Raw genomic sequence first — 18,144 nt, forward strand, 5'->3', positions numbered from 1 at the left:
AGAGAGAGATATATAGAGATAGAGAGAGAGAGAGAGAGAGAGAGAGAGAGAGAGAGAGAGAGAGAGAGAGAGAGAGAGAGAGAGAGAGAGAGAGAGAGAGAGAGAGAGAGAGAGAGAGAGAGAGAGAGAGAGAGAGAGAGAGAGAGACTTTGTTAAATTTATTTCACATGAAAACTGCATTCAAAAGGCTAACGGCGGTATCATCAGCAAAGCTCTTCCCTCTTCGTCGAAGCGACGCTTAGAGAGTGTGTTTCCGTTAAGAGGTATTATCAAACGCTAGTTTCTCTTCCCCCTTCCAATCTATCTTTCCGTGTAGTGTTGGTACTACTGCAAATCAAACAAACGTTGAAAGCCAAAACATTAATGCATTTTAGGTACATTTCTATAATGGAAAATATTGCGTGGCAAATACTAATGTAAATAGTGCTTGATACAATGACATACACTATATATAGCAGAGAATTTACATTGATGCGTTTGATTGGTTGGTACCCGTGGCGATGTTTGTTTCACTCTCATCTCGTCCCGTCACCTGTGGGCGGAGCTTAGGAGACCTCGTTAGAACATACTGCTTTTATTTTCTTAATTCTCCTCCTGTTCCATGAGACATCTCTTTCTCCCTTCGTTATTTCTCCCTTGTAAATATATTTTTAACTAGCTTTAGAGCTCCTATCAGTTTGTGGAAAATGGTATCATCTGTTGCTGAGCTTTGCTTAAGCTCCACCCACAGGTGACATCACGAGTTTGGAGATAGGCTGTGGGAAGCCCAGCACGGAGTACATACCACATACCACCAGATACTCATTCAGACTTGGGAAATATGCCCAGAAGCCGAAGCCTGTCAGTCCATCACTTTAAAATTCATCCCAGCAATCTTCATGCTTATAGTTCGAAGTGCCAGCCCTACAAACGCTCAAAAAGCAGAACTGTTGCGAATAGTTGAGACTGAAGGGCGGGGCGTGCTGGTTGAGAGGTGTGTTCCAGTGTTGGCTTAAATTATCTTAGGAACAGTGAAGTCTTGAATAAACAGAAAAATAATGTTTCTCGCATTTTATGACTTTTTATATAAGGCCTAGAAAATTTAATTGTTCTTATACCCAATTCATAATACAGCAACATGGAAAAATGTTGTAATAAAGCATTAAATGTGCAGAGATATTGGTGAAGAGCTGACCTTTGCCTCCTCTTCGTCAAGAGAGGAAATTAGTTCATTTCTTTCCCGCTCGCCACTTTGCGCGCTGCATCAAAGACACTCCTCATCACTGATAATACCATTTAGTCCACGCGGGAGGGGGGAAGAGATAGATTGAGAATCCTGGCGTAAATGATCTTAACATGTTCTGTGTGATGTCTGGCAATGTATAAGACTTCCAACTTCCAAGAGCTATAACTTAATCTCTCACCACCTATGAAAGTGGAAGGTTGTACACTGTCCCTGAGGTCTATACTGTGTGTAATAAAGGCAAACAAAGCATGCCCCACTAGTGGGTCACTCCACAAGTATTTTGAATTTTTCGTTAGTATTGCTGAGTGACCCATCGGTGGGCAACACGTTTATGGTGTGTTTTCTATATCTTTCAGTCTATTTACATATCACTCAATCCATGTGCATATGAGTCCCCATGCAGAGAACTGCTGTAAGTGATATTTTTAAAAACGACAGAAAACGCATTTAACCCTTTCATTGCTAAACGCTCACAGCGAGCGTTAGGCGTATTTGCTGGTGGTGCTAAACGCTCACTGCGAGCTCCACCCGCACTCAAATATCCCGCATGTGAAAGTGTTCCAACACAAATTCCACAACACAGGATTGCCAATTGAGTGGGTTCTTCACTAAATTTAGTTGAAAATCATATCAGCCCAGCACGGCAAATCTACGGACGAGTAACTGGTGGATGTTCTTGCCCAATATAGGGGCATTTTTGCATAGTTTCACCTATCACCTGACTGATTCTTAGACCAAATAGTTGTAAATATTGCAGTTGGCAATACTCCCTTGCCAGAATCTCAAGGAGAGATGTCCACAGTTCTCTCAATATGGCTGATCATCCCGCACGCACCGACATAAGTGTTAACATTCAACACTCCCTGAACGTGCATGTATGTTCGCAAAAGAGGCATACATAACCGACTCCAATAGATCTGGACCTCCTCTTTCCAATGGTGTTTTTGTTTTTTAGCTGTGATGAACAGTTTTTGAGATACAGAGGTTAAAAGAGATCCCCCATTGGGCTGCCTGACTGTGCCTGAGGGGATAGTCGCGTCCGCACCGAGCGCAAGGAAAGGGTTAATGTTTGGGCAACTTCAAACTACGATAATTTTTTTGAGAATGCAGCTAGACGCTTCATTAAAATAGCAAAATAAAGCTTTTTACAAGGCAATATATACAAGTTATAAGCAAAAACATAAAACAACAAAAAAATAATCATTGCACGTTAAAAGTTACACTTGTTTTCCTTCCCAAAAAACACTTTTTTTCCTTAATGAAGTGATTTACAGCACCCAAAACCGATCCTTAGCACACAGTACCAATAATTAGGTATAAGGAACGTTAATGTGTGTTATGGTAGTCAGTATGAGGACAACAATAATGGTAATTCTGGTAACAACGTATGAAAAAAAAAAAAATCTAGTATTGTTTTCATTAACAAAGCAGTATTTTTCACTCAGTGCGTGGCCTCCCACCCAGCACTCCCACCATGCACAGGTGGCCTGGGGGGCTTAACACAATGCTCCACGATACCTCGCTCAGCCTGGCTCGGCAAGCCCAAGATTAAAAGAGGACAGGGTTGGTTGGTTTCCGAGTGAGAAGTAGCCCACCCCAAGCATGACGTAAGGTGGTAATCGGCGGGGGTCAAGGGCAGATGTAACTTCAGTCTGTTCCTGATCTTCCCAGCGTTAGGAACAAGGAAGTCCAGGTCACTTCACGCTCCAATGATTTATTGTTAGGTGTATGGATGCAGATCTGATCAGAGGCAGAAAAAAGGAAAGCATTGTACATTTACCAACAACTTTGACTAGTTTCCATATGTATGTGTGAGAGATAGAAAGAGAGTATGTGTATGTGCGTGAATGTGTGAGTAAGGCAAGTCTGCCATAGACACCCCTCTGATACACATTTTCTTTTTGGTATATCCTGCCTTCCCTACCCCCTTCCCCCTTCCATACTGCCATTCCATGCAACAGGTGTGTGCAGACAGATTAAAGCGGTCTAACTTTGTCTTCTTTTAACCCTGGACGGGCAGGCAAGCGCTTCCACCCCTTTGGTTCGAAAGACTTATAACCTTAATTCCAGTGGCATTTTGGGGTAAGCGGCTTGCTCAGATGATAGAAGGAGGGTAAAAATACTGTTATATGGTCTTAAATCAAAATGGCACATTTTGTCGTTTACCCCAACTCTCCATGCAGGGCCTCATATATCCATGAGCTTCTGAAGTTTTCAAAGGTTTACCCCTAAAGGGTGGGGATGTAGCATAAAATCAGTTCTCCCCATACAGCAGTGTTCAGACATTTTCCCAAAAATTGCTCACTTTCCATTATGAATCTTACATGATGAAGTGCAGTTTCTTTTAGCTCCCAGCAGGCCTGTGCTCGGAATGCTGCATAGGTGGGAGGTACGGTGTAGCTAGTGGCCCTCCCACTCAAGACCCTGCTGTGAAGCCCCTTCATACCCTCATTTCTGAACTTGATAACCCTGAAGGGTGGTAGATGTATCCTTAGGGGCCTCAATATCACTTCACCATAATGAGATTGATCAACAGGATGGCCACCAAAGTGAAGTTGCAAAATAACAGGGCTCATCCTTCTTGATAAGACAAGGGATTGGAATTCAATGCTGTTGCTGTCACTGTCTTCACCACTAACACCACTTTCGAAGCTTGAAAAAGTCACTTTCAGTTCTCTTTCAATTCCACTCTCACTGAGAGCTTTTTTGAGAGCAAGAGGAGGCTTATGAGGAGTCGAGGTCACTGGATGTGGACACAGTGGTTACAGTCTCAGAAACACTGACAATGGCATGGAGGAATTGTGTGGCATCCTAGGAGTCATATTGACCCATAAATTCCCATGCAAACTTCAAAACTACACAAGGAGAAGGCAGACCGGATAACCCGTCACCCGCCCTCAAGGCAGGTGGCTACGGGGTATTTTTCAATGAATAGTATGTTTAAAATCGGACGAGTACATGTTTTTTGCTCAGCATGGCCGGGAAAGCCTAAATTGCCAGGTGATAAGATTTGTTTTCGTAAAATTAAAGCCCCTCCCCCCTGGAGGCCATTTCTAAATGTCCTGCACTGTTGCGCCATAGCCGGACACACGTGTCAACACATTTGGTATCATTCAATGCTTGTATATACGTAAAAATTGCATTAGAATATTTTTTCCACCACCACCTGCTTCATCACCACTTACTCCACCGCCACCTACATCACCACCAACTGCAGAATCAGCTACATTGCCGCATGAGACATCACTGCAGCTTCGACAACAGATTATTCACAGATTTGTGAACACTGAGGCTGATAACAACCAAATCTTTCATCACCGTGTCACTTTCTTAGCTACAAACACTGTTTGTGTTCGAGAGACAGAATTGCCCAGTACGGTCGTGCAGGAACACCTTGAACTTCTGACACCCTCACCTTTGATTGATTTAAATTTTTTTTATAAAGGGGGACCAGATGCCTAATCATTCTCCAGTAAGTCAAAAGGTATACACAATAATATGTGAAAATTTCATGCCAATCAAATAAATACAAATGGCAAGACAAGGATGAAATGGAAAGAAATCTTTAGGAGCCAATATCTTGAAAAGTAGTTTTTTTTACATTTAAAAAAATTTCACAAAACTGGTAAAAAGTCTGACCGACTTTTGTTAGGTATCATTGAAAACTACAACTAAAGGACAATTTTTGCCCGCTGTAAAATTTCAAAAAATGTCAAAAGAAAACGGGACAGAGTGGAGAAAATTATAAGTGACAATTTATTTTTTTTCAAAGACAAAACAAAGAAATCAAAAATTTTCTAGCTGGGAAATGTAGATAGGTAAACAAAGTTTCAATGGTATTTTTTTCAAAGCGACTGACTGAAAAATAGTCAGAAAAAAAAAACGCTTTGTTTGAGTCTCTCCTAAACTTCACCAAAATTTAATGAAATTCACAGAATATCATACAGGTAACTCTCCATTTACGCGAGTATTGTGTCCTTGAAGAGGTCGCGTAAATCAAAAACAATGTAAATCAAACAAGAGGTAGGTTTCTATCGAAAAATAAATATTCACTTCATTCAGTGGAGAGAGAGAGAATATCCATATCACCGAGATATCCACTCAGGCACTCAGTCTCAGCCTCACTCGTGTGAGGAAGAAATGAGGGACACCATGAGCGACTGGATAGTATTGGCACCGGTACCGAGCAGTCTGGTACCGGTACCGTACCGAATAGCTGGTACTGTTAGAGCCGGTACTGGTACCGGTACCTGCCCACCCTATTGTTGAGTAGCGTGGCAGCGTGGGTACTATATTGTTGTTCAAGTGGCGCGCGGGAAGAACTGAGCTCAGCTGTGTGGCCGCGGCGCCGTGTGAGTCCAGCTGTGTGAGACATCTGGTGGCCACTCCATAAAATATCGCGTATAAGTGAAAAAAGCATGGAAATTAAACATTTGTTTGGATTTTGGACCCCGCGTTATTTCAAAAATGCGTAAACCAAACTTGTGTAAATCGAGTTACCTGTACCTTTATACCTACAAACAACATACCAAAACTTCAAAGCTATTGGACGAACCATATGCGCAGGACCCCCAGTAGCCGCCCCCCTTAACCCGTACAGTGTTTTGTACGTACATATACGTACCTCTTAGGGAAGTGTTCAGTACGTATATATACTCATGCTCTTTAGAGGGCTTATACGCCCTTTATTTTTGTTTGTGTATGTAACATTGTTCATTGACAGTAAAGAGGAATAATTTGACAAGTCTTCGTATTTTTAAATGGACGTTAAAGGGCCTTTCTGTACATTTGTCCGCATTCCAACAAAAATCATTATACAAGAAGGTAAGTTACTCTCTTCTAGGTAATTACTCCTTGATTCTATAATCAGTAAAGCATGAGGAATTGTAAATTATGCTTCAAAGTAATCGGAAATGAAAACTGATAGTCGGAAGCTTCATAGTATTCTGTTGAGCTTTGAGAACTACGGTTGTAGTACACACGGCCTTGAAGTGAGCGGTGTTGCCTGATGTGCATCCAACCATTTTCTTGTACTTACAATTACTGTTTTTTTTTTGTGTGGTTTTTTTTTTTGTGATGTAAAGAAGTACTTATACATTACTCACACTACATGGTTGTGAGAAGTGTTTATAATGGAATGAATATAAGCTCTAAAAAATTTTAAGATAAATTTCCCTTTCCTGATATGACATCGTTAGCTTTGAGACGGAGAAAAATAAGAGGACGAACACTCTATGGTAGCCGCGGTTCCATTCCTCACATATAAGTAATATATATATATATATATATATATATATATATATATATATATATATATATATATATATATATATATATATATATATATATATATATATATATATGGAGTAGGTAGGAAGACACCTACCGAACGGGCGCAAGCCACTCCCGATGAGGTATATATGGGAGGTGAGAAGGGAGCTGAAGCCCTCCAAAGACCCTTCCCATGTCCTCACTAACCGTTTCCCTATTGTCTCACCAACACCGGAGAGTAGTTCAGCATGCTCTCTAAAGACAGATCCTCTCTTTATCCACACCACACTACATTCACATAACATATACACCTTTTTCCAAAATTCAAAATTCAAAATGACTCAATTAAGCAATGCCTCGGAGTCCCTGCCTGTGGAGGGGACCACAAATTCCCCCAGGGAGGACTCCCCTTCTGGCTGCCGACCCGAGAGGTGTCTTGATAACTCCTCGAACCTCTTTCTTCTCAATTTCTGCAACATTCGGTCTTCGCTCTAATTTTCATTCTGTGGAACATCATCTCTCCTCCTCTAAACCTCACCTTCTCTTCCTTACCGAAACACAGGTTTCTGAGGCTACTGACAGCAATCTCTACTCTGTTCCCTCCTACTATCTCTATCCTAAATTTCAATCCAAAGCTGGATGTTGCGCCTACGTGCGCAACGACATCACTTGCTCTCGTGCCCACGACCTTGACTCTTCTGAATTTTCCACCATCTGGTTAAGACTTCACTGTCATTCTATTACTAAATACATCTGTGCTGTTTATCTCTCACCTAACTCTACCAACTATGTAAAATTCTTTGACTATTTGAATTCTAAAGTGGAGCACATCTTGACCTACTCTCCCTTCGCTGAAATCTCCATCCTAGGAGATTTCAATGTTCACCACCAGCTTTGGCTTTCATCCTCTTTCACTGACCATCCTGGTGAACAAGCCTACAACTTTGCTATCCTCAACGACCTAGAGCTGTTGGTCCAGCACCCTACATGTATTCCTGACCGTCTTGGAGATCGGCCCAACATTCTAGACCTCTTCCTTACCTCAAACCCTTCTGCTTATTCTGTCAAACTGTTCTCTCCGTTGGGCTCCTCCGATCACAATCTTATTTCTGCATCCTGTCCTATCACTCCTGTACATCCTCTGGACCCACCGAAGAGGCGATGCTTCTGGCATTTTGCTTCAGCTCGGTGGGACGACCTGAGGATGTACTTTTCCGATTTCCCGTGGAATGATTATTGCTTCCAGGATAGAGACCCCTCTGTGTGTGCTCAGCGCATCACAGAGGTGATTGTCTCTGGAATGGAGGCATACATTCCTCGTTCTTTCTCTACTCCTCACGCTAAAAAGCCTTGGTTTAATCACGCTTGTTCTCGTGCTGTCAATGATAGAGGTAGCTCACAAAAGATACCAGAGCCTTCAAACTAATGCTAATTATGAACTTTACATTTCTGCCCGAAATCGTGCCAAATCTATTCTCCGACTAACCAAAATTCTTTCATTAATAGAAAATGTCAAAACCTTGCTTTCTCTAACTCTTCCCGTGACTTCTGGCATCTAGCCAAAAACATCTCCTCCAACTTCACTTCTTCATCTTTCCCTCCACTGTCCTGACGGCAACACTGCCGTTTCATCTATCTCTAAGGCTGAACTCTTCTCTCAAACTTTTTCTAAAAACTCCACTCTGGACGATTCTGGGCATATTCCTCCTACTCATTCCCCTCTGACTCCTTTATGCCTGTTATAAAGATTCTTCAAAATGATGTTTTCTATGCCCTCTCTGGCCTCAATCCTCAGAAGGCTTATGGACCTGATGGAGTGCCTCCTATTGTCCTTAAAAACTGTGCCTCCGTGCTGTCACCCTGCCTGGTCAAACTCTTTCGCCTCTGCCTGTCAACATCTACCTTTCCTTCTTGCTGGAAGTATGCCTTCACACAGCCTGTACCTAAGAAGGGTGACCGCTCCAATCCCTCAAACTACCGTCCTATTGCTTTACTTTCTTGTCTATCTAAAGCTTTTGAATCAATCCTTAACCGTAAGATTCAAAAGCACCTTTCCACTTCTGACCTTCTATCTGATCGCCAGTATGGGTTCCGCAATGCTCGTTCTACTGGTGATCTCCTAGCCTTCTTAACTGACTCTTGGTCATCCTCTCTTAGCCGTTTCGGTGAAACTTTTGCTATTGCGCTGGACATACCAAAAGCTTTTGATAGGGTCTGGCACAAATCTTTGCTTTCTAAACTACCCTCCTACGGTTTCTATCCTTCTCTCTGTACCATTATCTCCAGTTTCCTTTCTGACCGTTCTATTTCTGCCGTGGTAGACGGTCACTGTTCTTCACCTAAATCTATTAACAGTGGTGTCCCACAGGGTTCTGTCCTATCTCCCACTCTTTTTCTGTTGTTCATTGATGATCTTCTTTCCAAAACGAACTGTCCTATCCATTCCTACGCCGATGATTCCCCTCTGCATTATTCAACTTCTTTTAATAGAAGACCCACCCTTCAGGAACTTAACGACTCAAGGCTGGAGGCTGCAGAACGCTTAGCCTCAGACCTTACTATTATTTCCGATTGGGGCAAGAAGAACCTGGTGTCCTTCAACGCCTCAAAAACACAGTTTCTCCACCTATCCACTCGACACAATCTTCCAAACAACTATCCCCTATTCTTTGACAACACCCAGCTATCACCTTCCTCAACACTAAACATCCTCGGTCTATCCTTAACTCAAAATCTCAACTGGAAACTTCATATCTCATCTCTTACTAAATCAGCTTCCTCGAGGCTGGGCGTTCTGTACCGTCTCCGCCAGTTCTTCTCCCCTGCACAGTTGCTGTCCATATACAGGGGCCTTGTCCGCCCTCGTATGGAGTATGCATCTCATGTGTGGGGGGGCTCCACTCACACAGCTCTTCTGGACAGAGTGGAGGCAAAGGCTCTTCGTCTCATCAGCTCTCCTCCTCATACTGATAGTCTTCTACCTCTTAAATTCCGCCCGCAATGTTGCCTCTCTTTCTATCTTCTATCGATATTTCCACGCTGACTGCTCTTCTGAACTTGCTAACTGCATGCCTCCCCCCTCCGCGGCCCGCTGCACTCGACTTTCTACTCATGCTCATCCCTATACTGTCCAAACCCCTTATGCAAGAGTTAACCAGCATCTTCACTCTTTCATCCCTCACGCTGGTAAACTCTGGAACAATCTTCCTTCATCTGTATTTCCTCCTGCCTACGACTTGAACTCTTTCAAGAGGAGGGATCAGGACACCTCTCCTCCCGAAACTGACTTATCTTTCGCCACCTCTTTGGATTCTTTTAGGAGCAGCGAGTAGCGGGCTTTTTTTTATTAATGTTTACTTTTTTGTGCCCTAGAGCTGTCTCCTTGTCTGTAAAAAAATATATATATATATATATATATATATATATATATATATATATATATATATATATATATATATATATATATATATATATATATATATATATATATATATATATATATATATATATATATATATATATATATATATATATATATATATATATATATATATATATATATATATATATATATATATCAAATAATTTGTTTTTTTTTTTTTACATTTTAAGGGTCAAATAAAAAATTAAAAAATAAAAAACGAAAAAAGGGCAACCTGGCATGACCCCTATCTATGACAAAAGACGACACTGTACGGTTAACCTGGCAATCGGAAAAATCTGTCACCCACCCTTTAGGGGTTAGGAGTTAGTTGCAGTACTATTACACAGAGGTGGGCGTGGTACTGAAAAACCAGCAGTGCGGTTGCGGTAGTGAGGTATTTTTTCCAGAGTAGTGCGGTTGAGGTAGTGCAGTCCCATTTTTTTCTTTCCCAGTGCAGTACACAGTGTGTGGTACTGCAGTAGTGGTAGTCAAAATAAAAAAATACTTCAGTGCCTATCCTGGCTATCCAAACAAAGGAAACATGCTTAAAATAGTACAATTACCTTAATTTACAAAATGAAAAATCGGCCGGCACCACGGACGGGTCCGGGGTTGAAATGGCCAGCACCACGCGGGTTAAAGAAGACTCGCAATTTAGTGGTTTAGTCTGTCTATTTAGTATTTCATTTTGAACAATAACTAAAAAGTCAGAATGATTGAATCACTGATACCGATTGAGTGATTGAGTCCGATTCACTGTAAAAAGAAAACATTTCTGTGAGCAAGCCGCTGCAAATGTCATCTTCGATAGTTTTAAAAGTAACGCAGGATTTTTTAGTGCAGCTCACGGCAGTGCAGTATTTTCAGACATTTTGCGGTAGTGCGCTATTTTTTTGGTGATGCGGTACTACCACACTGAGTACCGCACTTGCCCACCTCTGCTGTTACAAAAAAGAATCTAATAACAAAGATGATGCCTCAAGCTACAGCAGCCCCACAGTGCAATATTTATATTTTTAAACTCTGTACTCCAGAGGCATACCCATGAAATTTACAAGTACACGTACAGGTAACTCTCGATTTACGCGAGTTTGGTTTACGCGTTTTTTAAATAATGTGGGGTCCAAAATCCAAATAAATGTTTAATTTACACGTTTTTTCCACTTATACGCAATATTTCATGGAGTGGCCACCAGATGTCTCACACAACTGGACTCACACGGCGCCACGGCCACACAGCTGAGCTCAGTTCTTCCCACGTGCCACTTGAACAACAATACAGTACCCACGCTGCCACGCTACTCAACAATAGGGGTGGGCAGGTACTGGTACCAGTACCGGTACTAACGGCACCAGCTATACGATATGGTACCGGTACCAGACTGCTCGGTACCGGTGCCAATACTAGCCAGTCACTCATGATCTCCCTCATTTCTTCCTCACACGAGTGAGGCTGAGACTGAGTGCCTGAGTGGATATCTCGGTGATATGGATATTCTCTCTCTCTCTCTCTCTCTCTCTCTCCACTGAATGAAGCGAATATTTATTTTTCAACAGAAACCTACCTCTTGTTTGATTTACATTGTTTTTTATTTATGCGACCTCTTCAAGGACGCAATACTCGCGTAAATCGAGAGTTACCTGTATATGGTGGGAAGTCAAGGAATGCTTCCCTTATGGTTCATGTTAAAACACTGTAACTTTGTGATATGCTCAACAAAGGAATGACATTATATTCTGATAACTTTTGTTCTGAAAGGGATACTAACTAACCAACTAATGGGGACCATACGCCTGGGGGCGCGTCGCTTCATTCACTCACTCTCCAAACTCTTGGGAGTCCTCCTGAGGTGTAGGCTTTGCACCAGGGTTTAGCAGCCGCAGTTTCTGTATTCTCGAGGCACCGGAACTACGTTCAACCACCAATGTGAAGCTAACTTGATATATCTTCCGAGATGGAGGGTGAACAGGAGTCAGTCATGTCCAGGAGGGCATACAAGCCGCCGAGGCTCGCATCCCATTCCTGTTGCGAGCATAGTATCCGCCGTTCCAGTTTCCTTCTTTGCAACACCAACCCTTTTAACCTTATTTCTGGGGAACATTGTTAAATCACAAAGAACGCACACTGTACTGCTGAAAACGCAAAGATCGCACACCAAAGCACAAATGCAATCGGACACGAGCGCAAGGGTGCTATCTCTACAAGTTTACAACGCAGACTAAGACAACGGTTGCCAACTTGCCACCCTTTCCTTAAAATACAGATACCATTTGTTCCATATTTGACTGTCTGAATTGTTAAGCAGACAAAATTCAGTATTTCAAAACTGTGGGAGCGCATTTGTCGGTAAACCACAAAACCAGTCCTTAAAATTATGTTTGTCAAGGGTCGTCCTAAAATATGTGTAAAATACACGTCATAAAGGCCCTCCCCCCTTCCTCCTGCCTTTGCCAGCAACGGGCAGCACCTGTCAGTTATGGTAGGCTAGAAAATTTTTAGGGTTGCCACACGTTCTTTAAGATACGAATTCGTTCTGTATTGGAGAATGGGATGTTGCGTTCCTTATTTTTGTAAGCTCAAGGTGACAACCATAACTGAGACTCTATTCCCATTGTTTTCTGCTTTGAGCACTCTTGTCTTGCAGCAAACAAAGGGAACCCAAGCTCACGTCTTCGACTTGTACAAAGAGACACGCCAGTCCTCCTCGAAAGACCAACTTGATTGGCTAGGCTGACATCAGCCAATAGAGTCGGTCTATCGGCATTCTCCCCTCCCTTTCATGGGCCACCACCAGGCAAGGGCCTGTGGTCCTTCCTCAGAGGGACATACGTGCTTGACCCTGACGGCCTCCAAATAGCCCGTGTCCCTATCCTTGAGGTGGCGACAAATAAAAAAATATAAAAAATTAAAAAATTGCAAACAGGATGCTCGTATACGAAGTCACTGCTCATAAACCAAGGCATTTCTTGTGATCTTTTTTGCTAGTAAATCAAAACACTCATAAACTAAGGCACTCGTACACCAAGGTATGACTGTATAGATTGGGAGACAGGACTGACCAAGCTTGAGATCAGGCACTGTATACCTACTACAAATAGGTAAATGCTCCACTCCAATAGCTCAATCGGTTAAAGTGCTGCTCTTACAGGCTTCACGGCACGGCAGGCAGAAGTTTGAGCCCTGCCCAGGCTAAGTTTTTTCCATTGACTAGGAGTGGGTACTGTCCCCCCTTGAGCAAGGGGGATGGGGTGTGTTGTGTGTGAGGTCATGGCTGTACCCAGAGATCGACAATAATGAGTTTGCTTTTGTCAGGAGGGATCTTGCTGGCGATTGCGAATCCAACTTGTGATCAGGCAGTGGTGAAATACTCACACACACACACACACACACACACACACACACACACACACACACAGCCCGGTAGCTCAGTGGATAGAGCGTCTGCCTCACAACCAGAAGGACCGGGGTTCGATTCCCCGGCCGGGTGAAAAAGAGTTGGGTTTATCTTCTTTCATGTGTAGCCCCTGTTCACCTTGCAGTGAGTAGGTACGCGACGTCAGGCAAGAAGTTGTGACCTCGTTGTTGCAGTGTGTTGTGTGCGAGTGGTCTCAGTCCTACCCAAAGATCGGTACTACGAGCTCTGTGCTCTTCCGTAGGGGAACAGCAGGCTGTCTCGAGAGAGACCCACAGCAAACCAAGAGGTGAATTACACACACACACACACACACACACACACACACACACACACACACACAGGATAATAAGGATGTGCCTTGCCCAGTAGCAGGGCTTTACCATTTATTGAAGCAGACAGCACTTCTTACACCATCTCATCAAATCAATAAAGAAAAAATATATGAGAGAAGGCTTTTCCTTGCCCTCATTTCCTCCTAAGTGCTAATACTAGTGGTAAACACTAAATAATCAGCTATATCCATGTAGGACATGCGAGGTCACCTACATATATAATTGCCAAAATAGATCTTTTCCAAAGTATATGAGTCTAAATTTCCCATTACAGATGCTTTTTCCTTATATCTGGTTACTGCATGCTTCAGTACTTAGCTTGTTACTGTATACTAGGTAACCTCTAAAGGTGGCCACCTCCAGTTTCACCTCTGCATGTTGGTCCCAGCACAATGTATTGTAAGTAACCCTATTGCAATGTGTAAATTGTTCCTTTCATGCATGGCACCAATAAAAAATCACTTGTCAAAACTCCTACATTTTTTATTTTTTGTTCAAAGACAATTGGCCAGATCTGAATAAATCTTATGGCTTGGTCATTATATTTTTCTAAATAAAGCTCTTTAAGTTTCTAGAAAAGATTCATCGGGAATTTATATTTTAGGTGGGCAGTCCCCTTAAAGGTTCTGTGTACCCCATTACTCACTTGTGAAACAGCAGTTTTTTGTTTACATCAATGTTAATAGCAAAATATCATTAAACGTAATTACGGTATCAATTTTTCCTGATGCAGTCTAACAATAGATGGTACATATGGCAGTGACTTGAGTCACTCGTCATGCAGGTGGACAACAATGTATGTCAGGTATGAGCTTAGTGCTATGAGAGCGTTGTAGATGTAATTTCTGCTCTGATGGTAAAGTTCTTGGTGCTTCTATAACAAAGTTAAAGCATCAGACAGCACCACCATCACATGAAACAAAAAAACTTTACCTTGCCAAGATACCATTGTAAAGTTGAAGTACATGCAGTAGATGAGTCTAAATGGGCTCTAACTAGAAAATTGATGGAGGTATTGAGCGTAAGTGATCGCAGAATGCTGAGGTATATGGCGGGGATCAAGTGGCAAGACAGGGTGTCCAGTGCAGATGTAGCTAACAGATGTAGAGTAGAGGACCTGGAAACAGTGCTCAGAAGGGAAAGACTCTGATGGTTTGGACATGTGAAGAGAGCAGGGGAGGATACAGTGCTGGGAGTTTTGGAGATAGGAGGTAGAAGGAAGGAGACCAGTTGGTAGACCTAGGAAAATGTGAAGGTGTATTCAGGAAGACTTGGCACTGATGGGATTGGATGAGCATCAGGCAGAAGACAGTAGAATGGAGGAGAGCCATAAAACATCCACCCGCTCAGGAAGAGTGAAAACGGACGTTAAACGAAATGATGATGATGATGACATGAAGTTTGTATACTGGGACTTGACCTCACGATAACTTCTTGACAGATGTCACCAAGGATGGACACAGAACCAAAATGAGGCCCTACACTCCAAAATCTGGTTGAAGTGACCTAAACTCAAGTCTGTTGGACAGACTGAAGTATCCATCTTAGATAACCATCGTGCACAACTTTAGCTATGTAAAGGGCTATGTTTTGCGATCTTAGTTTGGAGCTAACAAGTTGATGGATTTTAATCTCAATGAACATAAAATGGAGAAAATGCACCCAAACATCAGAAAAGCTGTTAAGAAGCAAAGAGTGAGCCTCTGTAAGAATTATGAGACTAAGGAGTACTAATAAAACCTGGGAACAATGGGGAAGGTAGTGCCTTCTGATTTCCTCACCCTTAGAATAATAATATCTACTTGGTAATGGGGACCAGGTGCCATATCATTATCTAAAATGCATCAGAAATATGCAGAAATGTTTGCAAACTTTCATAAAATTATTTTGCAAATTAGTGACAATCTAAGTAACCTGAGCGTTAGTTATGAGGGAGAACACACACAAAAATTTTCAAGGCATTTTCTCAAAACTCAAGTTCCTCTTACATTCTTCTTGAGGGGAGGATCTGCCATCCTATTTTAAGAAATAAGTTGAAAAATAAAAATAAAATAATTTAAACACTCTGGAATGAGCACCTATGCATAAGATACCAAATGGCAGCTTTATTTTAATTTTCCACAAATTTAAATGTCCCACCAAGCCTGAGTTTAAATTCTTAATAAATGGGTGTGGCGAGCCAGTCCTAGTGTAGGTGGCAAAAAAAAAATTGTTATTTTCGATAAATATTATAAAATAATGACATACGAATGTATTCTCGTGTATCTGGCAACCCCTCCCCAGCCCAATGTGGTTTTCCTGCCTTGCACCCAGGTAACTGGTGCCTAAAGGAAGACTGTTTTGTTTACACTGCGATCTTCTTTCATGAGCTCTTGCTAAGGCATTAGAGCATATACTATTGCCCTGAAGCCTTTTACTGACATCATGTCAAAGCGGAAACAGCATGTGGAGAAGAACCGCCAAATGACAGCTTATGTAGGGGAAAACGCAAATAACAGCTGTGCGCCAACACTTTCAAGTTCTTGTTTGTGCACCTCGCCACCAAAAGATCCCTCACCACCACCACAACCACCAAACTAATTGTTGCATTCAAAAGTATGGTTGTAATGAACAAAAGTCAAGTATGTATGATACTTTAGAGTGAAATTTGCCATCCAAGTGACAGTAATAGAACATAATTTTGGCCATGACAAGTGTCATCTACTTACTAGCAAATTGGAAACAAACATCAAGATAGAAAAAGGTTGAAATGCAAGCAGCAATGAACTACCACTCCAACCAAAGGCAAAAAGAAAAGAAAAGTAGATGACACTGTAAGCACTGAGTATAAACCAGGCGAGTTTTGAAAATCAAACCTGGCAACTTGGCGAGTCACGATACCCTCGCCCTAGAGCGATTAACACCTTTGTAAGGGGGAATCAGGAGTCACATCATTAGATAAATGCATTGATATGTGATCAGTGAACAGTAAGGAATCATACAATAACAGGTCTGGGATTTTATACTAACAGGATGTGATTGTGCTATGACACAAAAATGGAAACAAATCTTTGCCATTTTCTCAAAGCTTGGGATAATAATAAAAATGCATCTCCTTCTTTAGTTTTTCGTGTGATTGCCATGAAACTTTAGGGTTAATAACTAGACATGTTATAAAACATAGTAAAAAAAAATTACCAATATTTTTTTTTTCATAATACAGGACAAATAAGTCGACTGCAATTATTCTCATTTTTTTTGTGCGACTAAATGGAAATAAATGAACATTTTTTTACTAACTTTGTTAGAAAGGTTATAAAAGTATTTTGTATGCATAGAACAAGAAAAATAGTGCAAAAATGATGGAGTAGATTTTTTTTAACATGAAAAAAATAATAAAAAAAGCACAATTCATTTGTTTTTTGAATATGATGATCTGGGTATTATTCTTCACAATATACATCGAAATCAAGACCCTCGGGCTATTCATAATAAGAGGCGGATCGTTCCTTTGATTACCCCATGATAAATTAACCAATATCAGTGCTTTAGGTCTCATTTTAAAAAGGAGTAAATGGATAATTCATTTTTTTATTTTTTTCAAGAAATTTTTTTCCTATATGAAGGTGAGTGAGAAAAAAATCATATGACAAAAATAAAGGTGGAAATGATGTTGATATTAATGTTTTGAATGTCAAAGGCTACATATTAATGTAAAGATAATAATTGTTGGTGTAAAAGTATAGAAACCCAATTGATTTTTTTAATTAATCAAAACTTTTACTTTTCCCATATATTTTTTTTTACTCATCAAAATCTTTTGAAACTTAAGACAATACTCGCACAGGGTTATACCCAGTAAGGGTCGGGAGGATTGGATGACCCCTTCCATCTGCTAAAAGGTCCACTTTCAGAGAAAATCAAAGTGAAAAAGTTTTTAGTTTTGGCAGTTAGAAAATGCACCCAGAAATGAGTTTTTCAAAACCCAGAAGCTCCAGCTGATTTGGCTCGCTTTGCTCATCACTCGCCCCGTTTCAAGTGGCTAAGATGGTCCACATTTAGTGCAAAAAGACCCCCCCACACTTTTTACAGCTCTGGGTACAGCCCTGTCACAGAGTTGTTATATATAGGCCAGTTTAATCTTTGTCAATTTTGGGGGGTCATCTTAGGCTAAATAACTTATATAGAAGAAAATGAGCTCCCCCCCCAAAAATTAGTAGTATAAAATAGCCTAATGGAGCAAATTCTTAAGCATCAAAATCATTTCATGTCTATATAATATATTTGGCTGGTTCATTTCCTCCTTATCACAGTAACCATCTCAGATTGAATATATTCTTAACAGCTTTAAAAATAGATAATTGTTACAAACAATGGTACGGTATGTCTCCACTTTTTCAGAATTCTTTCACAAAACCACTAGTAAATGGAAACAATAAAATATCGCAGGGTTGAAGGAAGTTCACTCCCTCCTTCTCATGGAGAAATTATAAATAC

At 41.2% G+C, this 18,144-nt stretch overlaps 1 protein-coding gene across 2 annotated transcripts in view; it reads right to left on the minus strand.

Moving 5' to 3' along the window:
- LOC126997338 (broad-complex core protein isoforms 1/2/3/4/5-like) overlaps positions 1-18,144 on the minus strand; it is a 60,177-nt gene that overhangs the window by 40,662 nt on the left and 1,371 nt on the right. The gene's annotated exons all lie outside the window — the stretch shown is intronic.

The sequence above is a fragment of the Eriocheir sinensis genome, chromosome 12 (genome assembly GCF_024679095.1).
Source record: "Eriocheir sinensis breed Jianghai 21 chromosome 12, ASM2467909v1, whole genome shotgun sequence".
Classification (NCBI taxonomy): Eukaryota; Metazoa; Arthropoda; class Malacostraca; order Decapoda; family Varunidae; genus Eriocheir; species Eriocheir sinensis.